The sequence below is a fragment of the Phoca vitulina genome, unplaced genomic scaffold (assembly GCF_004348235.1).
Source record: "Phoca vitulina isolate PV1807 unplaced genomic scaffold, GSC_HSeal_1.0 scaffold3, whole genome shotgun sequence".
In the NCBI taxonomy this organism is placed as follows: Eukaryota; Metazoa; Chordata; class Mammalia; order Carnivora; family Phocidae; genus Phoca; species Phoca vitulina.
Window position 1 is genome coordinate 56264621 of NW_022589706.1, and position 26883 is coordinate 56291503.

The following is a 26883-nucleotide window of genomic DNA, read 5'->3' on the forward strand; positions in this document are numbered from 1 at the left end:
GCGCGAGGACGAGGAAGGGAGGGCGGGTGCGTGGAGACCCGGGTGCCCGGCGGCTCGGATCGAGGGGATGCCCCCGCCCCGAGTTCGCGGGCCGGACAGGGGCCGCGCCTTCTGGGGTGCAAGACAGTTCGCGACTTGGAGCCGGACTTTGAGGGTGCGGTCTCAGTCGGTGCTCCGCATCCCCGAGTGAAATGCGGGCGGGGGGGGGGGGGGAAGGGGCGGCGGCGGTTCCTTTTTACTGAAAGGAGCAGAGCCGGGTGGGAAAGGCGGAGTCCTCTTTCTCTTTCTCCATTTCTTTGTCGATGTTCAAAGTCCACTTTCTCACCGCTGGTATTGGGGGCGCCTCTAGCGAGGTTTTTCCCGCTCTACCGTCCCCTTTTCCTTTTCTCATCTCCTTGCCACAACTGGGTAGCTGCAGGTGGTGGCTTCAGAGGTCTTGTAGTTAGGCATGAAAGTCTTACAGAGATACTGGAGGCTCTGAAGTCCCGGGAATGCAAGGCTGTGCCCTGACTCCCAGGTCTTCCTCTAAGTCCTCTCCAGATACTGGCGCCTTTTGCCGCCCCTGCCCCCACCTCGCCCGGGGAAGTTCGCGGGGACCCTCTGCTTGTTCTAACGCGGTTTGGTGGCTCTGCTGCCGAGGTGTTTTCAAAGACGTTCTCCACAGTCACAATGTACTGTGGTCATATTGAAGTGTAACTGTGCGTCTTTTAAGCGTTTGATACCCTAATATTTAATGACATACTCTTAAGAATTCAGGTCTCCTCTTGCACACAAGTTGTGCTCTTGATAATTAGTGGTCGTGGATTGTTGTTACAGAGGGAATTTACATAGGCTGTGCTAATCCCTTTATTTTGCTGGTGAGGAAATTGAGGCCCAGAAAGGTCAAGTTTATCTGATTAAATTACTCCCACCTCTCTCCCCCGTACCCACACTATACTTATTTCCAGGGCACAGATTCCGATAACTAAAATAACAATATCTACTTTAGATAATTGGGGAGCGTCTAGGAATGCAAATTCGGGGGGTGGGGTAGTGTTCAGTAACGCCTATTGCCGGTGCATTCTTGAGGCCTGGGGGAGGTGGAATAAATAATTTGCTGCACATTTTCTATAAATTAGTTAGTTCATATATGTCAGTTAAATGGGAACAGTATGTGGATTTAAGATTTAGCTGTGCGGCCATGATCATATCCAACACCAGGTCTGCCAACCAGATGTGAGCTTAATCCCACAGAATTCTTGTGTAAGACCTCTCTTATTCAAATAATAGAGGAGATTTTTAAAAGTGTATGTGTACAGAGGAGGTAACTGCTTTCTCTGCACATTCCCTGTTGTCACTGGAATTAAGATTAAATTACAGTTAAAAACAAGACTTTTTTGGGACTGAGTTGTGGTATGAGTGATCAAGAGTTGACTACAGAGTTGAAAAGTCTTTTCATACATTTCCAAGGAATTGTTGAATTGTTTCACTTTGTTCATTCAGCTCTTGTTTTAACTGTGGTGCCTGTAGTTATGTCTTCAAAACAATTCCGGTGAAGGCAGAATATTTCTCCAAACCCAGCTCCAAGGGATCAACACTACATCTTTCATTCTAGAATCCTCTGCCCCTCCTATTCCTTTATCTATTCTCTGATTTGAACAAATGGAAGGGTGTGTTGAGAGAAAGGAATCATTCCAAAATTGATTTGGAGTTTCCCTAGTTACTCGTATAGAATTAGACTTTTTTTTTTTTTAAGTTGTTTAGGAAAACATGAACAGACTCCTTTCCCTATAAACTGCCTCTCCCATCCAGATTGAAGGAAAGTTCAATTAGAATAATTTGCTCTCATAATTTTGGGTTTTCTTAAACTTGAACGTCTTCGTGTGACGTCCTAGGTAAATACGAGATTTTACTGGAGAAAAGTCCTTCTATGTCAGATGCAGTATTTTCTGTCTTATGAAGTGGTTATATTCAGTTATAACCATTTAAACCTTAAGGCTCAATTCAGATGTTTCTTAAGTGGATTTGTTGGCTGGAAAACACAGAGGCTTCAGTTTAGCATGATACTGTTTATTTCTGCTCTCATCTCAACCCCTAGCTTCTCCATTTTCTCGTGGATGGTCTTGGTGCTTGGCTCTGAGAAGACCCTGAAGCGCATCTGCTGTTCCCAGAATGTAACTAATGATTAGCAAGAGCATTTCTCCCCTAGGGATGTGTCCACATTTTGAATGAGTTAGTATTTTTGCATCCAAGTCCCAGGGCAGCTATTATTTTTATTTTAAACAGAGCATGGTAATTTGCTGTACCTGGGAATCAGGCTTTATATAGCTGATCCACTCTCTCTTAAGGTGTGATGTTCAAGTTACAGAGTCGAGGAGGTGAAAGGAACTTAAAGAGGTTATTTGGTTCAGCCTTGTTCCCAATGTAGAAATATTTCCTACTTTATCCCTAACAGAAGGTATGTATTTAAACTTTTCCGGTTGTGGAGAGTTTCCATGATATCCTTCAAGAAACACATTTAATTGTTCTTTTATCTGTTGAGCCAAAAGAAATGGAAAGCCAAGTTCATTCACTCATGTAAAACTATTAATTGAGCACCTCTTGTATGCTAGGTACTGTACTAGGAGCCAGGGTTACAGCAGTGGACAAGAGAGAAAATTCTCTTTCTACCTGGAGCTTTTATTTTCTGAGATTTAGTGTCCATGTGTATTAAAGTGATGAGCTTCAGTGGAGTATGTAAGCCATTTAGGGAGAAAAGAAATTATGTGCCTATTGCTGAGTCAACAATTATGATGCAGGTAAAGATCTTCTCTGGGAATCATAGACAGTTCCTGAAGATATGATCTGTTTTCAGCAGGAGGGTGGGGACTGACAATGAAATGTTATTTTTCCTTGTTATAAAATTGCCAGTTACATCTTGAGGTTGTAGCCCTCCGTGTGGAGGGCTCTGGCTCTTTTCTACCTGGAGAAAGATTAATGGAGCTAAGAAATGTCCAGGGGGTGGCTATCTAAATGATAAAGGGGCTGTCATCTAGGGGGGAGTTTAAAAAAAAAAACTCTTAAGTAAGTGGTATAAATGATACACATTGAGGCTCTATAAGCAATTATTAAAGAATGAAGGAAGTGTTTGAGGTACAGTAATCTCTCCTTAAATCTTTTGAAAGCTATAGATTTTATCTTTTAGGATATCTTCTTTAAAAATGATGTGTTTACATGACAATGAAAAACAGACCCATGGAATTGATTAAAAGAACGAAACTACCCATTTCCCACCATCCTGATATAAGAGCTCCTAGACTGTTAGTGTATTTTCATCGACTGTGTGAGATTTACACAGGTGAGCATAACCTATCTCGTGTAAACTGCAACTTAGAAACCAAACTGTGTGCCTGGTAGACCCTGTCTGTTGGGACACTCACATAATGTAGGAACCAGATGCTTAGTGCTTTCAAAGGGGCCACCCTGTGTTTTTATCCAGACAAAGGAATGAATGATTTGGTTGTCCTACTTTGATTGATTGCCAGAAGACCTAGTGTTTATATCCACTGATGATGCCACAGCTGATAATGATCTTCGGGTTTAGACTCTGTGTGGGGCAGGCTACAATCAGAACTTTCTATGCCAGTGTTTCTCTTTATAGGACCTTAAACTTGATTGGGGGTGGGGTGGGTAGGAGCTTTGTTGGATTTTATATAATTTATTGAAAACTGTCTTTCATAGTGCTAGTTAGACCTGTCTTAACTGGGCTCAGTGAAGAAGAACCATTATTTAAGCAAAGACCCAGAAGATCTAAAGCTTCTATCCTGTTCCCCAAGGAGACCTACTTAACAATTTAATTGATAGCCCCTTTTGTTGTTGTTGTTGCTGTTTTTTAAATCCAGACTGACAGAAAACTCTCTTCAACTAAACAGTACCACCTCTGACCCACTCAGGCCTGCTGGCAGCCCATCAATGCAACCACTGTAAAACATAAAAACAATACCTGGGCTAAGGTGATAGAGACAGGCTTCTAAAAAGAATTTCCTGGGTGATATGAAATCAAATTTGCATCATCATAGGCCTGATCTGAGGTAGAAATCAGGAGTCTGTACCCTTATATAATTGGAACCAAGGCATTAGAACCATCTTTTTTAGGATCTAGGCCAGTGAGTGTGAGTGCCTTGTTCAAGTCAAAGGGTTCAGGAAGCTGACCTGTGTGGATGCATTCTCTCCCCCTGCTGAACTATGACTGTGTGGGATTGAGTGTGATGTGTTGATGGAGGGCGCAGGCTGAGGTGAAGAGGTTGAAAAGGCTTCATGCTCCAAAAAGAATGTCTTTGGTACCCGACAAGAAGAAGCTTTGTTCATGCCCCCCTCCTTTTTTTTTTTTTGCATTTTAAAAATTGTGATAAAAATACATATAACACAACATAAAGTGTAGGCCTCTGAGAAGAGCTGAGCTGGCAGCTGGAGGCTGGAAAAGCAAAGCTGAGATGTTCCCAATAAAGGGCCTTGTGCTGGACCCTGAGGAGATGAAAGGGAAGATGTGTTGAGGATGTGATCTCCACCTCATGAGCTTCCTCATCTATGTGGCCCTGCTATGAGTCACACCTTTTATCCTAAAGAAATTGGACAGCGTATGAAGATGGGCATCACATGTGCATGCATGATGTGAAGAACCCAGTTACAGTTTCTACTATCTGCAAATGAATAAGCCCAGAAAGTTGTAAGAGACTCTTTGATTGAATAGATGTAAAAATTCTACTTGTTAAGAACAAATTTGGTTCTGGTAACTGACCTTCATAGCTAAAATTTAAAACTACTTGTGAAGTAAAGACATTTTGTAGTGATAATACACCCATATGCCTGTGGTGTTCAGCCTCTGGGAATGTTGATATAATTATAAGTAAGGTCAAACTCCATTCTCTAGCAAGTATTAATTATAAGGGAATTATGTCTGCAACAACAAAAAAAAGTGTACCTATTTGTTTTGATAATTAAGTAACATTACTTCGGGATGAATTTATGATTTCATAATTTTTTCTTATAGAGGTAGAATCACAATAATACAGATAGCTTAGAAATTGAAAAACAAAACAACCCCCAACAACCTAAACATATCAACAATATTCTTAGCTTCCTAATCCATCTGCTTCATCAGATATTTTTTCCATTCTTTCTCTTAGCAGGTGCTGAAGTTATGATGTTGAGTATTTGAGATGCCATCCCTGCTGCTCTTTAAATTTCTTGGAAGGATGAGTAAGCAGTAGGATGAGTAAGAAAGGTGAGGTGGAAAAGTGTGCCAAGCCAAGGGAATAGCATGTGCAAAGCTCTGGGTGTGAGGTGGAGCCTCTTAAGAAAATCCAGCTATGACATCAGCATTCAGGGTGGGTTAGGGGGAGTGGACAGATGTGAGTCTAGGCAGGTGGGGGGAGAACAGATCATGCAGTGCATTATTGAAGACGTGTATATTTTCTACACAGTTTTTTTTTTTTTTTTTAAAGATTTTATTTATTTATTTGACAGAGACAGCGAGAGAGGGAACACAAGCAGGGGGAGTGGGAGAGGAAGAAGCAGGCTTCCCGCGGAGCAGGGAGCCCGATGCGGGGCTCGATCCCAGGACCCTGGGATCATGACCTGAGCCAAAGGCAGACACTTAAGGACTGAGCCACCCAGGCGCCCCTCTACCCAGTTTTTAAAATATTTTATATCCTATGCACCCCTTTGCCCCAACTTAGGAAATCTCCAGATTCTTGGAATTGGTTGATAGAAGACCTTGAAAGTCTGTAGAGTATGAATTCTTTAGGATTCAATAGAATAGAGGCGAAATGAAAAAGGATAGCAGAGTTGATTCCTTTCATGACCAAATTGCACCCTTAAGAATAGAGGAAGTGAAGACTGAGGAAGCACACAAAGAGGAGGTGGGGTCCAGTGACAACATTCCCAACATAGGTCTTCCTCTGTCTAGTCTTCTATATTGAGGCCTTCCTCGATGTGGAACTACAAATTCTCGTTTTCTTAAACTTTGAAGCGACTGAGTCCTGAAGGGTAGGAAAATGGCAGGACTCCTCCTATCTTGGACTGCAAGTGTCAATCAGTGTTCTCCATAAAGAAAATTAAAAACCCTTTGGATACTATGAAAGTAGGAAAAAAGTCTGTTAAAAGCCTGGGTTTTATTAAGACTTAACACCTCTTTCATTCACTTCATCCCTTTGTGTATCGTTTTCATGTCCATATAAATTTTGTGAGTCTCATTAAGTGTGCCCATTAAATTTACTCAGACCTGCTGTTGAAAGAAAAAGGCTTAACCAAAACCCTCTGTGCACAGAAAGCCTGCTCAGCATCTTGATTTTTTAATTTTTTTAAGAGATGAAAGAAGTTGAAGATGACGCAAATGGAAAGATATACCATGCTCATGGATTGGAAGAATTAATATTGTCAAAACATCCATACTACACAAAGCAATCTATAGATTGAGTGCAATCCCTATCAAGATACCAGTAGTATTTTTCACAGAACTAGAACAAATAATCCTAAAAGTTGTATGGAATCACAAAACACCCCAAATAGCCAGGGCAGCCTTGAGAAAGAAGAACAAAGCTGGGGGTATCACAATCCCAGATTTCAAGATATACTACAAAGTTATGGTAATTAAGACATTATGGTACTGACACAAACATAGACACAGATCAATGGAACAGGATAGAGAACCCAGAAATAAACCCACACTTATATGGCCAATTAATCTATGACAAAGGAGGCAAGAATATACAATGGGGAAAAGACAATCTTCTCAATAAATGGTGTTAAGAAAACCAGACAGCTACTTGCAAAAGAATGAAACTGGACCACTTTCTTATACTATACACAAAAATAAATTCAAAATGGATTAAGGACCTAAATGTAAGACCTGAAACCATAAAACTCTTTAAAGAAAACAAGCAGTAATCTCTTGGACATTGACCTTAGCAGCAGTTTTCTAGATATGTCTCTTAAAGGCAAAGGAAAGAAAAGCAAAAGTAAACTGTTGGGACTATACCAAAATAAAAATCTTTTGCACAGCAAAGGAAACCATCAACAAAACTAAAAGGCAGCCTGCTGAATGGCAGAATATATGTACAAATTAAATAGCTGATAAGGGGTTAATATCCAAAATATATAAAGAACTTACACAACTCAACAGCAAAAAAAAAAGAAAGAAAAAAAAAAGACCCAATTAAAAAATGGGCAGAGGACCTGAAAAGATATTTTTCCAAGAAGACATGCAGATGACCAACAGACACATGAAAAGATACTCAACATCACTAATCATAAGGATATGCAAATCAAAACCACAATGAGGTATTACTTGACACCTCTCAAAATGGCTAGTATCAAAACAACAAGAAATGGCAAGTATTGGCAAGGATATAGAGAAAAAGGAACCTTCATGAACCTTCATGCACTGTTGCCGGGAATGTAAATTGGTGCAACCACTGTGGAAAACAGTATGGAGGTTCCTCAAAAAATTAAAAATAGAAATACTATATGATCCAGTAATTCCACTATTGGGTATTTACCCAGAGAAAATAAATATGGTAATTCGAAAAGATATATGCACCCTTAAGTTTATTGCAGCATTATTTGCAGTAGGCAAAATATGGAAGCAACTTAAGTGTCCACTGATAAATGGATGGGTAAAGGATATGTGGCATATATATACAGTGGAGCATTATTCAGCCATACAAAAGAATGAGATCTTACTATTTGTGACAACATGGATGGACCTAGAAGGTGTTATACTAAGTGAAATAAGTCATCAGAGAAGGACAAAGACCATATGGTTTCACTTATGTGGAACCTAAAAAACAAGATGAATGAACACACAAAAAACCAGAGTTGTAAATACAGAGAACAAACCGGTGGTTGCCAGAGGGGAGGGGGTGGGGGGATGGGCAAAATAGGTGACAGAGTTGAGGTGCAGACTTCCAATTTCAGAGTGGATAGGTCACAGGGATGAAACGTGCCGCATGGGGAATATAGCCAATAATATTGTAATGGTGTTCTGTGGTGACAGATGGGAATTGCATTTACGGTAAGTATAGCTTAATGTACGGAGCTGTTGAATCACTGTGATGTGTACCTGAAACTAATGTAGCATTGTATATCAACTATAATACAGTTAAAAAAAAACCCTAAAAACCTCTGTGCACAGAAAGCCTTCTTGGCATCTTGATTTTTAAATTTCTATTTAAATCACTGCCAAGATATTTATCTTATTTTATCCTTAACAAAATTCCCAAGAAGTAATATAGACAAGAAAACTGAGGAACAAAGAAGCTAACATTTACCTAATGTGATGTGGTACAGCCAGCTACTGGGGGGGGGCTAGGCTTAGAGCCAAGGCTCTTAGACCAACATACATACAGATCTACCGTTTGTGTCAGTTTTTTAGACTACATTTTGCTCAGGTAATACATTGGTCCCAAATTTTGGTGGCTTACACAGCAAAGGTTTATTTCTCACCCACAGTCTTTGTTCTGTCCTCTGAGATCTCCTTGCTGTATTGACCCTAGGATCCAGGTCCTCTATCTGGACCTTGCCAGTCTGGTGGCAGAGGAAAAAGATGCTGAACCCTGAACTATCAAGTTCTTACATGGATCACTTACTTCTACACAAGCTTCATTGGCCAAAGTAAATTGTCATTCCTAAGTTCAACAAGATGAGATGGATAATCCTGCAAAGAGTGGCTCTGCCAGTCACTTGACCAAGCTTGAGGGCCATGGGATGGGGAAGTAAATCCTCTTCTACAGAGGGCAGGAAACATTTTGAATCCTAAGACTTCATTATACCATCCTAGTCAGGGCATCTACTTTAGAGCCAAAGGTCTTTATTATTTTTTAATATTGTTCCCAGTCCATAATGATTTTTTTCACTGCCTTTGTCCTACTCTGATTCCAGTTGGACATGATAGAATGATGAGAAAGAGTGTGTTAAGCAGCTAGGATGAATTGAAGGCAGAGGATGTGATTATTCCTATTGTTCACTCACAATGAGCTTCCAGTAGCATCCTCACTAAGTAAGGGTTGGGTGGTGACCTTCTGAAAGACCTCTGTGCTGTTCTGTGGTGGCCCCAGCTCTGGGACTGTACTCTCTGGGAAATGGTTTTGAGGCCATTAGGACTTCCAGCTGCTTGACAGAATTATTTCCCTTGGGATGCTTCCAAATCTGTCCTTTCCCAGCCCATCTGTTCTTAAATGCAGATGCATCAGATGGCACCCTTCTTTTCCTTGCTTTGTTTTCTGTCGCTGAGAGGCAGTAGTACTATATCACATTTTGGTTAAGAACATAGGCTCTGGAGCCAGACTGCTTGCGTATCAGCTCTGCCACTTAACCACCTTTGTGACCTTAGGCAAGTTACTTACCTTGTGTACCTCCCATTTGTTAGCTGTAAAATAATAATAGTACCTTCCTCAAACATTTATAGGATTAAATAAGACACAGAAAGTATTTGCAGTGATGCATGAAACATTCATCCTCAATAAAAAGGAAATGAATATGGAAATAATAATGATTTTATACCAAAGCCTGGGATCCAAGCAGAACTGCCAACCCACCCCATCCCAGGTAGGGAGTGAGCATTTGCCCCTTCTCCTCTCACCCACCTGAAATGCAGTCCTCCCTTTTTCTAATCAGAGCACACCTTGGAGGCACAGATCCAATCTACCCTCTCCTTGAAGCCTTGACTCGCCAATCCAAGTTTGTGGTAATTTTTCCCTCTCTGAATTCCTGCGGCAGTGATCCCCTGCAACACTTGTGTGTCACCCTTAGTGTTCTGGCGTCTCTGCACCACCCCCACTTTCTTTAAGCTCCTATTTAAAACAAATAGGGATGATCAGATATAGTTGTGAATGTTTTTTTAAAAAATCTCTCATTACCACAAGCATTTGTTCTGCTAACCCTGACTACATTCATGCATTCTTAGCCTATGTTATCAGATTTAAGGGAAGAGACTGTGTTGTGCAGCCCCCCATTAATAAACATATGACTGAGTAAAAATTGGTCCTTTGGATAAGACTTGTGCCAGCCCACTTTCTCTCAGTCCACCTTTTAATCCATGCTGTTGCTATGTGAATTTCAGGCAGATGTAGACCACGTATCTATAGCTTTCTGCCCCAGACTTCTCTGCTGTAGTCACCTGGGTTCTGCCTAGTTATTTTGACCTGTGTGCACATCTGGATGTCCAAGAATGTTTCCATCCCATGGGCCAACACTTGCCTGGTGGAGGATGGAAGCTGGTGGACAAATATTTCTCTCTTTTGTCACTAACTTTGACAATTCTGAGGCACAATATGTATGGCTCCTCAGAGGGTCCCACATGGGCCCCAGCCCCAGTCCACAGGGGTGATCAGCTCCGAATATATACATTTAGGGTGGCTGTGCCTCCTTCCCTGTTTTATCCTTCTTAGTCTCCACTCCTGTTCTTTTGGATCACTTCCGCAAATAGCTGCATGCATGTAAGCCCTTGTCTAAGGACCCTGCATTTTGATGAAGACACCTTGTTTCCTGGTTTGGGGCTCTTTTACCTTATGCAAATGAGGGAGCATGAATGTTACTTTGTAACATACCAAATTACTTTGGACTTAAAAAAAATATGCTGAGAACAAACTGATCTTTCTTTAATCAGGGTCTTAGTATTTGTAGGAGGGAAGACTTCAAACTGTTGTCAAAAGCTAGGCTCAGAAAAGAAGAAAACTGGATACGTCATGTAATCTTTTCTATAATTTTCATTTCTACTTCTTGGAGTGGAACCCAAACTCTCTGGATGGAAGTGCTTGTCTCTGAGTGTATAACTCCTACTTTGTTTGTACTTTGTTCTGTAACTTCTTTAATGTACCCATTTCAAGTCAATTACATATTTTATAATCTAGAAACTAGATACAGAGTGTATGGGGGAAATATGTTTTTGATACATGAACTGTGAACTTGGGCCAAAGTTTAAAACTCTTTTTGAAAAAGAGAAATTTTGTAGCTTACACTGCATAGATTGGGAAAAAATGAGGTAAAATTTTTTGAAGCAACTTTTAGTGAGTTAATAATATTGAGCAATTTTAAGGGCCCAGATTAACTTAAGTATCTGCCTGAGAATTCTTCAACTCATTGGAGTTGTTCACATCATCTCTTCACTTTGAGCCTATCCCAGAGGCATTTTCTAATAATGTAGGGGACATGCTTGGAAACACCACAAGCCAAAAAAATTCATTGTCCAATTTTCCCAAAATTTGTTACCTGTGCTCTCACTCTGAAGTTTGGTCTGACTTTTTGTAGGGGTGAGCAATATAGGATTGTACCTCCTCCTGTTGCAATGATGTGATTGTTTGTTACATACCTCTTTGTTTTAAATGCCTTATCTAGTCCTTAGTTTTTTTGTTTTTGTTTTTTATTTTCCAAAATAAAGGGGGTGGGAGGAGAAAACTTAAAAAATTGAATACTGAAGCATATGATTTCTCCATTTCTCAAACTAAACTGGAATTATTTTTCAGGTTTCTTTCTTTTTTCTTTTTGTCTTTAAATATACATTTGGAATGTTGTTGCTAATTTGCACATTGGCTTTGCTGCTGAACTCCTTGCACCTACTGCAGTGATGTCCTAATTGAAGTTGTGCAATTCCACACAGTTTCCTGGTGATTAGATTTCAGTGGGTAAACACTGATGTTCATGATTTTCTTGTGAGATAGTTTGGTTAGATATTGTTCTTGAACCCAACCCCTTCAGCTCTTATTTGATGGATCAGGACTCACACTTGCCCAAGATAAACAGTAACGATCTTAAGGTCAAGTCTTCTAACTATTGTTTATACCTTCTTTCCAAATGGAGAGACCACCGTAGTCTGCAGAATAATGCTGTCAGAACTTTTCTGAGATGATGGAAATGTTCTATTACTGCATTGTCCAGTATGGTAGCCACCAGCTGTATGTGGCTATTGAACACTTGAAATGGGGCTTGTGCAACCATAGAGTTAGATTTTTTATCTTGTTTAATTATAATTAATGTGTGTTTAAATTTAAATAGCCACATGTAGCTAGTGGCTACCATATGGGATAGTTAGCTTTAGGAGTTATGGTCTAGAAGTATTTATAATCTGATATTTCTTGGGCGCCTGGGTGGCTCAGTTGGTTAAACGACTGCCTTCGGCTCAGGTCATGATCCCGGAGTCCTGGGATCGAGTCCCGCATCGGGCTCCCTGCTCAGCAAGGAGCCTGCTTCTCCCTCTGACCCTCCCCCCTCTCATGTACTCTCTCTCTCTCTCTCATTCTCGCTCTCTCAAATAAATAAATAAATCTTAAAAAAAAATAAGTTTAAAAAAATCTGATATTTCTTTCTCATTTTTTAAAATATTTTTTTTATTTATTTGACAGAGAGAGCGAGAGAGGGAGCACAAGCAGGGGGAGTGGGAGAGGGAGAAGCAGGCTTTCAGCCAAGCAGGGAGCCCGATGCGGGGCTCGATCCCAGGACCCTTGGATCATGACCTGAGCTGAAGGTAGATGCTTAACGACTGAGCCACCCAGGTGCCCCTATTTTGTTTCTTAAGATTTTTATTTTATTTTATTTATTTTTAAGATTTTATTTATTTATTTGACAGAGCGAGAGCCAGAGAGCACAAGCTGGGGGAGCGGCAGAGGGAGAGGGAGAAGCAGGCTCCCCGCTGAGCAGGGAGCCCGATGTGGGACTCAATCCCAGGACCCTGGGATCGTAACCTGAGCCGAAGGCAGAGGCTTAACCAGCTGAGCCACCCAGGCGCCCCAAGATTTTATTTTTAAAGTAATCTCTATACCCAACTGCTTGAACTTACAACTCTGATATCAAGAGTCACACGCTGTACCAACTGAGCCAGCCAGGCACCCCTCAACCCCCCAAACTATTTTGAAGTAAATTCCAGGCACAGCCTGATCTCATTTTAAGAGCTAAGCTGGTGACCTGGGGGTTAGGAGGAGCATGGCATCAGAAAGAGGTATTCAGGGATTTTCAGGTGGCTTTGTGACTTTAAAAAAAAAAAAAAGCCTTCAAGTGTATGGATGGTAAAATTTATGGTTTGACAGGTAATGAGTCTATAGATGAGTGATATTCTATGTGTTTGAGGTATTTTATCCCCATCATCATCATCATCATCATCATGAAATGCTAAGCATGAGCCTATAGATGGAACAGTTACTGCACCAAGCTCGCTTACGTGTGCTTTTATTGAACTTTGGGTTCATGGATAATTTAAACATTCATACGCATTTTTTATCATTGAGCTTCATTGAATGCCAGCAGTGTTATAGAGTCATAGAATCTTTAAAGGTGGAAAGCAAACTGAGAGGGGCGCCTGGGTGGCTCAGTCGTTAAGCGTCTGCCTTCGGCTTGGGTCATGATCCCAGAGTCCTGGGATCGAGCCCTGCATCCGGCTCCCTGCTCCGCGGGGAGCCTGCTTCTCCCTCTCCCACTCCCCCTGCTTGTGTTCCCTCTCTCACTGTGTCTCTCTCTGTCAAATAAATAAAAATCTTTAAAAAAAAAAAAAAAAGAAAGAAAGCAAACTGAGGTTTATTTTTGGTTTTAGCCCACTCTCCTCAGAATGTTTAATTCCAGAGAGTAGCAGCTTGTTTTGAGCTCCCCTTGAGTGGTCCAGCACTTTGTCATACCACACTTGCCAGATCAGCTGACTGGCTGAGGTAAAACCTGCGGATCTAAGTCTCCTACCCACTTTTTAAAACGGCAGACTCTTAGAACCTCTTTTAGAGCAGACATGTTTTTTTTTCTAAGTCTATTTGAGGTATTGCAGATACTCTTGTTGGAGAGAAATGTTTTTTGTAATTAACGTAAAATTTTTCTCTTTTGAGAATTTATGTCCGTTACTGGTGTACATTTTTATAGGAAATGCCTGTTTACTTTCTGTATTTCTGTTTATAAAAGAAACCTACCCTGTAGCAAGCACATTTTGGTCATGTAGATACATTGCAGGAAATAATGCTTGCATCAGTGGTATTTAAAAGTGCATTTTTACTTCACAGCATAAAGCAAGAATTGTTACTGCACTTTTGTAGTTGGATTTAGGAGCTAATAATGATTTTCTTCCTCATGATAGACTGCAGAATATGTATATTCTAAATTTGGAACTCTACTTAGGATCTCAGGATTTAAGGGGAATGAATTTGTGATGGTAAAAGGTACTTGTATCATCAGAAATGCTCCCAGGCCTTGGCTCAGCTGTTTTATTGATGGAAAAAGATGATATGCTTTAGAATAAAAGCTATTAAAAATTTCAGCAACATTCTGAACAACTGCAAGCCTACTGTTGCAACAGGATGCCATTCCTTTTCTATGGACAAGTCTCCAATAGAGTCTGCCCTTTGTGTTCTCTTGGACTTTTGTTAACCACATTCCTGGGAGAGCAGGAAGAGCTACGTCTAATCTCATCATCTACATTGCAGCTTAGTCCAATTTACTTTTTTGCATGGTTCCTAGAGATAGTGAATAGTTGGTTAATACCCTACGTGTTAATGTTGCTGCAACTCAGGATTTATGCCATTTTTTGCAAATAATACTCCTTTGAAATGAGCTTTCTTATCTCCACTTGACAGGAAATATTTGAATCCACGTTAGGGCTAAGAACAAGATTTAGGGAGATGTTTTGTCAAATCACACTCACTGTCCTTTTCATGAAGGGTAAAAACAAGAAACTATTAAGGCTTGTAAAATGACTGTGACCTGATTAGGAAAATATTGGACCTATTTTCAGCAAAGAGGGTAAAAAATTAGTATGAGTAGCAGGTTTTTTTTTTCTTTGTATTAAGTTTATAGATTTTGAAAAAATTCAAATTTAAATCCCGCAATAACACATCTTGAAAAAGAAAATAAATTCATGTAACCTAGGTCTCAATGCTTACACTTTATTACAGTTAGAAAAAATGCTAAACTTGATGTAGCCATCACATTAATAAGAAATAGAAGCTTACCTTATGTATTCTCTTTAAAATAGTTAATGATCAATGGCTTATCACAGCTTTGATAGGCCTCAATTTGGTTCTGGATTAAATTATTTATGGCATGGTAAAATACTAAGGGAGAGAAATAACATAAACCATCTTTGACCAGGATGAGCTTCATTATTTGGCTCATTTATTGGAGGGGGAAAAAAGTACCAAGAAGGACAACCCTCGGATTCTTCGGTTAAACTGGTATTGAATGGGCCAGTGTGCGCCGCCTCTTAGCTCTGCCTGGCAAAATGAGGACCTCAGTGGTGCCAGAGTTTTCAGTTTTTCAGAACGTGGAATGGACATTTAGAGTTTGAGGTGAAATTTCCCCATCTGAAAATGTTGGCAGTTAATCAAATATTTTTAAAATACTGTGTGGGCCACATAAACATGTTCATGGGCGGAGACTGCCAGTTTGCAATCTGATTTCCATTGAAAATAATTCATTTATTTTTCTTGTATTTGAATAAAGAAACCATTAACTTTTTTTTTTTGGTATGTCTTTTTAAATGCTTTAACATTTGAATAAGTAAAGTGCTTTTTGTAGAAAATGTGCTTGTTTTTAAAACAGAAGTGAAGGATTTACTTGAACTCTGCTATGAAGGCATCTAGATTGTTTGAGGGCAGTATCGAAACTTGAAATTTGTTTCCTTAACAGGGTATCTCCAAGCAGGTTTGTGCTGTAGGAGATCAGATTGGGAGAAGCAGGACCCTGTGTGGAGTATCTAGGGCCCACAGCACAGAGAGCAGGAGGGACTCTAAAGTGTGTGGGGTCCAGTGCCAATGTCCCTTCGCAAAAACATGTGCTATATATAGTGAACGGGTTGGATTTTTTTTCTTCTTGATTTAGGTCCAATGACAGTTAATGACTGTTCCTTATAGGCTGTGAAATTATTTATGAGTTTGGCAGTAGGATGATGTAAAATGCAAGTGGAGATAGGTAAAATAGGGTCTGTTACCAAATCCCAATAAATTGTTAGTTCTAGAGCGAGGAGGGACTTCAGAGGTCACCCAGTCCAGGGCCTTCCTTTGAGGTGAGGAAACCGAGGCCTGGGGAGTTCAGCTGAGACCGAAAGTTCTCATTAGCTCTTCCCTGTCCAGCCCTCTCACTTCTTTTCCTCTTTTCTTCCTGCGTGTAGGAAAATGTGTCTCCCAGGAATTATTTGTGACAATTGGAGAGTCTCTCAGAAAAACAAAGAAGTCAGATGTTTAGTAAACCGAATATTTACAAAAGATCTTCCTGGAGGTTGATTTAGCTTGTCTTTGTTTTTTATTGATAAAATTTCTGTTGCTGTTTTTTTTTTCTTTAAAGATTTTATTTATTTATTTGAGAGAGAGAGAGAGCGAGAGAGAGATGGGAGGAAAGGGAGAAGCAGGCTGAGCAGGGAGCCTGGACGCGGCCTGATCCCAGGACCCCAAGATCATGACTTGAGCTGAAGGCAGATGCTCAACCTACTGAGCCACCCAGGTGCCCCCTGTTGCTGTTTTTATATGAGTTTTGATATGCTTCTTTCCAAAAGCCTACTCTTCCATGCTATTTTTTAGAAAGCAAAAAGCCAATTAGATATTCCACAGGAAAATGTGGCAGTTTATTACCCTTCTGCAGAGTTTCCTATTGGTGGGTTGAACCACGTGAAATAGTTGATTTCAGCTGTTTCTGAACTACAAAAATGGTAGTTTCATATGATTTAAGATAGTAGTTTGAGCAAAAGGGTGGTGAGTATTGAGGTAGCTTCCTATTCTTCTAATGACACTTGGCATTTACATGGTCATCCACCATTTAGCCCTTCTCAATTTATCCTGCTCAAACATTGTTATGCTGAAGCATTTTTACTGAGAAATGTGGAATTGAAAGCTCCATGTGCATACGTGGAGCAGTTTTCCTTCTACATGCTTTATTTGGCTTGAAAAGCCTTCCTTGGGTCTTGAAGAAAAGACGACCAAACTCAAGTCAGATGCTGGATTTGTTTCTGATTTTTCAGGCCCACAGAAGCAAGTTGGAATGGGAGCGATTTTCATTCTCAGTCTTGGTCAACAGCACAATAGTTTGATATGCAGTTATATTAATATTGCACCCTGAGTTGAGGATCTGAGACTCTTGAAAACATTGTCCTGTTACTGTAATTGAACCCTAATTGTGATTTGGGTGGGGGCTGGTGGTAGGCAGGAAGCAAACGGGCCCACAGAAAGAAATGTCATAAACTTTAGACCTTTTCTTCTAGTTTTCTGAATTGAATCCACTGAATATTGGCTTTGTCAAAACAACTTTTGTAAAAGAAGTAGCATTTTAGCATTTTGGTGATTACAAAAATAAGTATAAAATAAGAAACATTTGTGCATAACTCTAATAGGGGAAAATTTATTTGAAGGATGCTATGACCTCTGAATCATATTTGAGACCCCTGACCAGATAAAATAAATCTTTTGACTTTAGGCATCAAGGAAATTATTATTATTATTATTTTTTAAAGATTTTATTTATTTATTTGACAGAGAGAGACATAGCAAGAGAGGGAACACAAGCAGGGGGAGTGGGAGAGGGAGAAGCAGGCTTCCCGCGGAGCAGGGAGCCCGATGCGGGGCTCGATCCCAAGACCCTGGGATCATGACCTGAGCCGAAGGTAGACACTTAACGACTGAGCCACCCAGGCGCCCCCAAGGAAATTATTAATAAATATATGCATGCTCATTTTTCTTGAGAAACTAGAAAACAGAAACCCACCCCAAATCCAGTCAATTGGAGAAAGCCAAACTCTACAAAATTCATGATTCGTAAAGATCTTAGTGCACCACAGCTGAATAAATACAACTAAAGAGCCATCACAAACAGCAACTTGGAAATGTGATTTTTTCTGTACTACTTTGAACTAGAAAGTTAGTTAGAAATTCACTTCTGGCATTTCAGGCCCCTTTGACTATTACTTTAAAATTTGAGTGCTTTACTCTAGTTCTTAAAATAGAACTAAACTGTAGAAATAAAGGGCCTTTTTATTGGGGTAAAAGGTTTTCCAAAGGAAAAAAGTATTAGGCTGAATCTGTTTTCTTCCCTCTCATTTCTGCAAAAATACCTTTCCATATTGTTGTTTTCAGGATGAAGGCTCACCTCGCCAGGATGGCATGCATGTCTCTCCATGATTTGATGCCTTTCTTTCCATAATCTGCTGTTGGCACCATACATACCCTTCTTTCACACTCTGTCTTTGTGCCTCATGTAAATGCCTTTCTCCTGGCCTCTTCCCACCTTCTGCACTACTCATCCTCCAAGACTCTCCAGGCCCCTCTGCTTTCCCCTCGCCTGGGCAGAGTTAGGAGGACTAGCTTTCTGCATTCCCATTTATCTTAGGCTCTTGTAATGAGAAGATACCTTGTGGTACCATAATAGTTCTCGTGCCTTATTCATTTTTGTATTGTACATTCAGCAAAGAATAGTTCCTCAATAAATGCATCAAAAATAACTGCAGTAATAGGCCCAAGTTTCTGCCTGTGTAGAGGACTTTATCAGTAAAAATAACTGGCATAACATCCTGGAAGGAGATTATAGAACAAAGAATTGAATGATCTGCTAAATTTCCCCAGGAATTCTTAGTTAGCATTATTTAATGGTTGACAGAGGGAGCTTTGGAGGGCTGAAGATTAAATGTTCATTTCACCTGTTTCTTGTCTCAGTCCAAGCTTTCTCAGCCCTGAGTTGCTCAGACCATAAAAATCGGAGTTGACGGAGCATAAGATAATTTGTTCTTGTTCATCAGAAAATAGTGTGGAGTGACCCAGTAAGGCGGCCTCAGAAAGTGGTAAAGGTAGTTCTCTTTGTACCTTCTCTTTGATGCTGTATTCAGGGCCTTCCCTGGGCTTATTTTTCCTAATTGTTGACATTCTGTGTATGGCAGTGACCCCTGAAGCTATTCTTGTGAAAATTAGTGTGCTGCTTTGAGTATTTTCATTACACAATACCTTTCAGAGAGAACTCCCAGCATGCTTGGTGAAAATGCTAGAAATTATAGCATAAGAAGGGGTTTTTCATAGATGTCTTGTCCTGTGGAAGTGAGGATACAGAATTCAGGGGAAGAATAAATATTTAGAGTATTTTTAGAAGTTAATGTATAATACGTATATGTATAACCCATATAAATATATTCAGTGGCTGGCAAAATTAACATTAAACTGGTAGAGAAAAACATTTTAAATATTGTCTACTATGAAATTGCTTAAAATAGGCAAGACTACCAGGGGCTTTCTATTATGTCAGTTGAACATAATTGAACATAAATTGAACATTTATAGCATACCTATAATATAGGTATTAGTATCCCTATTTTACAATTAAAGAAAAAGAGACTTAGAAGTAACCTGCCCCAAAGTCATTCAGCCCAGAAGTTGCAGAGCTGGAATTTTACTCCTGATTGACTTGCAGCCAATGGTTAGAACACTGTTCCATGCTGCTTTATGTTTTATATTAATTTCAGAGATATTTTTTCAAGTCTGTCACTTAAGATATTGATATTTAAATATTAAATCTAAAAATGGCACCAAACACTTCATGCACACCTGCCTGAGATGTGTGTTGGTGAAAGATAACACAAATTATTTTTAAAACTTAAGTCATTTTATGCATTGTTCTGGAACAGAATATTGAAGTTGTTTATTTTAGCTAAATATTTCTTAATTATGATCATTGAATCTTGTCTGCACATAGCACAACACTTGTGAATATACCAAGACTTATATGGCCTTCTTAGAACAGTATAGTATTGGCTTGGGAGAGTGCGGAAAAGAAAAAACCACCTTAACATGCACATGACTTGGGTGCTATTCAGTGATACACTGCTCATCTTAAAAGAATATCAGAATGAGCCAGTGAGGGTCTGGGTATGAAATGCCAACTGGTTGTTACAGTGCCTCTTTTCTGTCCAGTTTCACATGGTCCTTTAAAAAAAAAATAGGCCTATAAAAATATAGGGATGTAAATTACTTTTCTGAAGTAATTCTTAAGTCAAGATGGTCAGTGGCTCTGCAGGATCTAACTACCATGATTATAGTGCGGTTGGACATCTTTTCATGTGGCCATTGGCCATTTGTCCTTATTTCGCTGTGAATAACCTATTCACATCCTTGCTTTTCCTCCCTCTCAACCCCCCGCTGGACTATTTCTCTCTATCTTGTTGACATTCATTCTTTTATATGTGCAAATAATCTTCTACCAGTCTGCCATGTATCTTTACTTTTGTTTTTGGTGTCTTGTTGTACAGAAGCTTTAAATGTGCCGTCTTCTTTTTGGTTTGTATTTTGGGTCTTGTTTTAAGAAATCTAGTTCACTCTTCACTGAAGTTCATTTAATTATGGTGAACAACTGTTTTGTCTTTTGCTCTGTGGTTTAGAGGGGACAAGAATGTTGCAACTGTTAAGAAAGAGAGTCCATTCATCCAGTGGGAGATGTCCTGAAATAATAAATTAGAAACAACTCAAAGAAGAGACAGAAAGGGAAGAGCTTGGAACCCAGGACACGAAAAGTAACAAGAGCTCAAGAATCCAACCCTTTTAGAGGGGTGCACACATTTAATGCTCTGTGATTTGAAGAAACTTTTATGAGATAATTAATACCTCACTTGTAATTAGCAGTTGAGTACACAGTGAGCTAGATGGAGGACAAGCAGGGGAGCTTGGGTTAGTGATAGGGTCTTTAAGTTAGAAGTTTATTGTTTGTGGGCAGGGTTGAGAAATCCCCTTTTAACACCCCTTTCGAGTGGGTTATTTCCAGGTTTACAGATTAAAGTTCTCTTAGTGATGATAATAATACTGAACACCCACTGTATGGCGGGCACTGTACCTAAGCACTTTATATGCATTATCTCATTTAGTCAGACTTAGGAGTAAGTGCCATAATTATGCCATTTTACAGATGAAAAACAGGCTCTAGGAGGTTAAATAACTTGCCCAATGTCACACAGCTGGTTAAGTAAATGGTATCAAGATTTGAATTCAATTCTTTCTGAACTCCGAGCCTTCCAAATGTGATTGTTACACATTTTTAAAAATAAAAAGTATTTGTTGAGGATATTAAGTGATGAGCCCTTTGGAGTTGATGATTGTGCCTGTTCTACTTGAAAATCAAGCTCTGTCAAGCATCTGGTGGCATGCCCTGCATTAGTTGCTCTTAGTGGAAGAGAGAAGATTTTGCAGGACTTGACTACTTGAAACCTTTATTTTTTATTTTATTTATTTTTTAAGTAGGCTCCACACCCAGCTTGGAGCCCAATGTGGAGCTTGAACTCACAACCCTGAGATCAAGACCTGAGCTGAGATCAAGAGTTGGGCGCTTACCTGGGTGGCTCAGTCAGTTAAGCATCTGTCTTCAGCTTAGGTCATGATCCCTGGGTCCTGGGATCGAGTCCCACATGCTCCCTGCTCAGTGGGGAGCCTGCTTCTTCCTCTCCTGCTGCCTCTTCCCCTGCTTGTGCTCTCTCTCTCTCTCTGTGTCAAATAAGTAAATAAATAATAAAAAAAAAGAGTTGGGCGCTTAACTGACTAAGCCACCCAGGCGCCCCACCACTTGAAACCTTTAAAAACAAATGAAAGCCCTTTCCTTGCCAGGGTCCCACTTTTCTACCCTGGCTTTGCTACCTTCTGTCCAGGTGAGGAGTGGGCCAGTCTCTCCTTCTAAGCTGTGGCCTGGCTCTCCGCACCCTTCACTCAGTCAGGTCACAGGCAAACCTCCATGTTGCTATAGTGCAAGGGGATTGGATAGACCTTGTTGCTGTGTCTTTGAGACACATACAAGCGTGTGAGGCAGCCACAGAGAGCATGCATGAAGAAAGCAGCTCTCTTGCTGATGCTCAGAGCATGACTGTCTCTCCAGGGCATCTCCATCAACAGTTCAACTCCCCAGCTCAGCGTGTATTTTGCCAGACTATCCTAAACCTAACCTTCCCACTTCAGTGGAAATGTGACACCTATCAAGCAAACAGGAAAGAAACTAAAATTTGTTTATATGGAAGAAATGCTGAGGTGAATCACTGATATAATTTCACAGTGTTACAGCAGGTTGAAAATTCTGGCTTTGTTACTTACTTGCTCTGAGACCTTGTGCAAGTTTCTTTAGATCTCTGTGACTTAATTTCCGCATCTGTAAAATGCAGATAATAGTATCTCTCTTACAGGGTTGTGAGGGTGCATACTTTAATGCATATAAAATAGCGTCCAGGATATAAACAGAACTGTATGAATGTTAGCAAGTTTTATAGGTTTAAAGCAGTAAGCCACTACTTTGGAGTGGGGGTCCTTGCATGGTTTCAGTACACTTCATGCACATCTTTATATGCTTATCTCTGACAGTTTGGGTGAATTGATAGCACTTTTACCTCCCCTTGTAGATGAAGGCATTTCTTGGGGTCTCTAGAGAAGTGGGGTTTATTTGAGCCCCAGGAATACTCCTTCTGGCTTTGGGTCTCTCCTTTTTCACCATGGCCACATTCTTTCGATCACTCGGACGTAGTCCCCCCCCATTTAAGCCTAAAGAATTGGGTTCTCCCCACTTTAGTACTGGTGGTGGTTATACATTCTACCCAGGAGCAAAAGTCTGTATTAAAACATCCTGGATGTCCCCTGTTGTCCTCTTCCTCCTTAAAATTACCCCTTAGCTATGGTGCTTGTCAGCTTTTACACTCGGTAACCCGTGTTGATCACTGATGTTCTGCCACAGCCTGTCCTAGATGTTGTGGAGGCAAAGTGAGCACCACGTCAGGTTTTTGTTGCTTGGGCTTCCACAGAGTCTTTGAGCAGGAAGGATTTTTAAAGAAATAATCTCATCCAGCCCTTTCATTTTACAGAGAAGGAAGCCAAGACCCAGGAGAGTAAGTGACCTGCTTTAGGCCCACAGACTCAGAACTGGAGCCAAATCCCCTGACTTTTGCTTATACTACAAATCCAAGGACAGTAGAACTGAGGCATTCTGGAGAAGGTAGTTTGTCAGCAGATTCTTTGGTGGTTTCTAGTTTCCCGGTGGAGAAAACCTGAACTCCCCTTCCAGGCTCATATCTCATGTTAAGGATACTGGTCACCCACTAATTTATGATGCAAAATATCTTAACAGTTTCAGAGCTGGGCTGCAGATGATATGAATCAAGGTTAACTTAGGTCCTCAGCGCACTTGGACATTTATGGGGAGCCACTCTTTGTAAAAAATGTCAGCTCTTGTAAAAGTCTTATGTAACACAGCTTGGGTTACTGTTGGCGCAGGCTGCATGTGCGCCTCTAGCCTGTGGACTAATGAATAACCAAAGACTTGCAGACCGCACAGAACACCATTTGAAAGCTTTCTCTGCCATCCCGAAGTGCTTACTGTGACGATGTCAGTTCGGGACGTTTTTGGTGAGATGGCATACTTTACAAAAGAAAGTATGTCCTGTAGCCATTCCCAAGGGGTTCTTGTTGCAACATCAATCTACTTTTTTTTTTTTTGGTTTTAACAATATTTACTTATTTATTAAAAATAACAATCACATTCTACAGTTTTATGAAATGTAATTAAGTTTTTCAAACCAAAAAATTAATGAGATGCATTGTTTTACATTTTTGCAACTCTTTTTATTGTCTGACTTAATAGAAGACAGCTGGGTTTCAGATCTGCTTTTCATTTACTCTCATGCAATGTATTGTTTTGGTTGGGGCGCCTGGGTGGCTCAGTCATTAAGCGTCTGCCTTCGGCTCAGGTCATGATCCCAGGGTCCTGGGATTGAGCCCCACATCGGGCTCCTTGCTCAGCGGGAAGCCTGCTTCTCCCTCTCCCACTCCCCCTGCTTGTGTTCCCTCTCTCGCTGTGTCTGTCTGTCAAATAAATAAATAAAATCTTTAAAAGAAATGTATTGGTTGAAGTACATGAAGATCCAGCCTCACAGATAGATGGTTAGAAAAGGAAGAACTTATAGCCCCTAAAAGGTTCCTGGAGAGGCCCCAGGGAACCTCTGACCGTACTTGGGTAACTACTCCTTAAAGTAACTTTCCTAGTCTCTGTGTCCCCATTCATTCCCCTCTAGGGAAGAGCATTGGCTTTCCTGATAGGTAGCTTGTAGAAGGGAGTGGGTACTTGTATTATTTTGAAGTTAGGACTCTCAGTGACGGTGCTGAGGGTGGTGTATAAGGTAACCCCATAAAGAAAAACAAGAAAATGACTTAATGCAAATCCAGGAGAGTGCGTCTGATGGTGGACCTGAGAGACAGGTGTGTCATCATGTTGGGTAGTCCAGGGCATCAAAGCTTTCGGTAATGTTCAGTTACTTGGGCTGGGTATTGAGTATACCGGTGTTTGTTATATTTTCTTTACATGGTAAGGATATGTTACAGACACATTTAAAGAAAGCTCTGGTTTCTAGTACTTGAGTGAAACAATGAATCTGGTTTTTTTCCTCCTTCAATCCTTTCTGTTTTTTTGCCATGGATCTCCCGAATCTTTCTGGGTCTAAAAAACACCTGTTTGGATACATGAGTTATAACTATATCCATCAGAGTCATTTTTCACTTCCAGTACTTGTGTTAACACAAAATCTAAGTCTTATGATTCCCTCATTATTGTATGAATAAACAAAATGAGAGATTCTCAAGCTGGAATGCGGGGCTAGAATCCTGAGCTCTCTTGGTGTGGGGATAACCTCCACTGCTTTGAGCCTTCTTTGTCTCATTGATAAGGGCCCACAAAGGCTGGGTAGTTGTTTTGCTTAGTGCTAGAAAATAGGCTGGTTTTGTGGTTTCAAAACTATACTAAAGTTGTGCTTCTTGGACGGGACAACCCACTATTTGACTTGCATTAGGCTCCAACCCTCTGCTGTTTCTTCGCATTTGGCTTCAGTATTTTATACTTCTGTTTTGGTTGCTGAATACTTGTAGTAAGGTTTTATTTAAGCCCGATAGCGACTCCAATGTAGGCTCTGGCAGCTTTTCTTCTCTTACCCCAATTGTGAGTGATAGAACCCCATAATTTAAGAAGTAGACATTATTCATGTACCCTTCCTCAACAACCCCTCTCCTCTCATCTCTCTGTGTTCTAGATGATGAAACTGAAGCCCAGAGAAATGGTAGTATATGTCATTTAAAGTAGACCCTACCTGGAATAGGGCTGGAAGCCTTCGAGGGTTTTTAGCTTTGGAATGTAATGACTGGAGTAGTTCTATATGTGTGTGCGCTTATTTGCTTTAAGGCTGATTAGTCCAGCTACGGAAGGGGGTGGAGAGGAGAGTATTCTGAAGGAAGCATATTTCGTGGGAGAGAAATTTAGGCCACAGGAAAAAGCTCAAGAAAAAGCCAACTACCAGTTTTTATTGGAGAGGAAGAAAAATGGTATTCAATAATATGTAACTTTAGATTTATTCAAGTTTGATTTTTAGAATGGTTTGCCATTTGTTGCCCACGCAGAAATATTATTGCCTAAATAGATGAAATCCGAAGATGGTTTCCATGGGCCTGAGTAAACTATTTGTAATTGCCTCATAGATTGTTAGGAAAAAAACAAAACAAAATGGGCATTTTGTGTCAGTGCCACAGTGGCTGGTAGTTTGAACATTTGTTACAAATCGTAAGCTGCGGAGAAGTTCATGTCAAACAATGTGATTGCAGGTAAAATGCCTTCTGAGGCGGGGAGTCTGAGTACACATCACAGTAAGTGAACAACGTAAGGAAGTTACCAGCTAATGCCTCGCTCAGGGTGAGCTTTACATTCTCAGAATGTTAGTCACCCTGAGGGGGACCGTACTACTAGTTTTAAAAGGTTTCGTTTTTAATATAAACTCAGAAAAAGTGGTTAATGGTGCTCCATCCATCTATCAACAGATGCTTATTTTCTCTTTAGTCTTAAAGATGTGGGTGATAAGCCTCTTTAACTTTCTCCTCTAGACAGGAGGAGGTAATGAATCTGGAAATGTCCTCTCATCCCAAAAGGTGCATCTTTTTAAGGCAGAATTAAGTTGATAAAATGGCTTGCTAGTTCCTTGCACACGGTAGGCAGGGGTACAGAAAATATTTCTTCTCTAGCCCTTACTACTGGAAGTTTTAGGGGGAAATACAGACATATTTGTCTTTGTTCCTCAGTGGTCTGTGGGTAGCTAAGGTAGAAGTGAGGAGTTTGCTGCTTTTGTCATGTGGGTTTAATTAGCACGGCTAACTGCCTCTCTTACTCTAGGTCTGATGCATTTTCTTTGCATCTTCTGTATGAGCTTTGGTTGAGTTTTCTCTGTGACTGGTTTTTCTAGCTTTGCCAGAGAGAAATCAGAAAGGAGGCTTGATATTTTTCGCCTTTTAGGTGAGTGAGTGATTGTTGTAGGCTGCTCAGCTTTAATCTATAATCTTTAGGTTACACTTGTTCCTTCTGTGTGAGAAATAAAGAAATCAATTTGGGCAGTTGGTGGTGGAAATGCACCTCTTCTCAGATTCGTCCTCCCCTTGCTTCCTGCTTTCCACACTCCCCTTAGCTTCTTCTTTCCTTATGTGGTCCCACATGGTGGCTTAGGGCCTGTGCGTGTGCAGAGCTACCTCTTCTATTTCTGACCTCAGGAGACGGTGACCTCGGTGGTGCAGTGTGCTTGTGCAAAGCTGTGCATGTGCCCTGATGGCCAAGACACACCTATTACTCTGTAGTGTGTAAAAGGTTGACCAGGCCTTGTTAATGCTGTAGCAAGCGCTTTGGAGGTTTGGAGGCAGTCTGCCTGGCTTTGACCCACTGCTTACTTGCTGCATGACCCTGAGCAGCTCAATCTCTGAGCTTCAACTATAAAATAGGAATAATAATAATAGTACGTACCTCAGAAGTGATGGTGAGAGATAAGTCAGTTCAGTGTCAAGTACCCAGAATGGTGCCTGGTATAGGCATATAAATATATAGAGAGAGTGTGAGAGCACACACAAATGCTTTATAAATGTTAACTTTAACTTTAGCAGAATAATTATGTCT

General features: G+C 40.5%; 1 protein-coding gene and 1 pseudogene across 7 annotated transcripts in view; both read left to right on the forward strand.

Annotated features, from left to right (window-relative positions):
* The window catches only part of SEPTIN11 (septin 11), an 88243-nt gene that overhangs the window by 855 nt on the left and 60505 nt on the right, over positions 1 to 26883 (forward strand). The window lies entirely within an intron of this gene.
* LOC116630063 lies at positions 254 to 4690 on the forward strand (annotated as a pseudogene).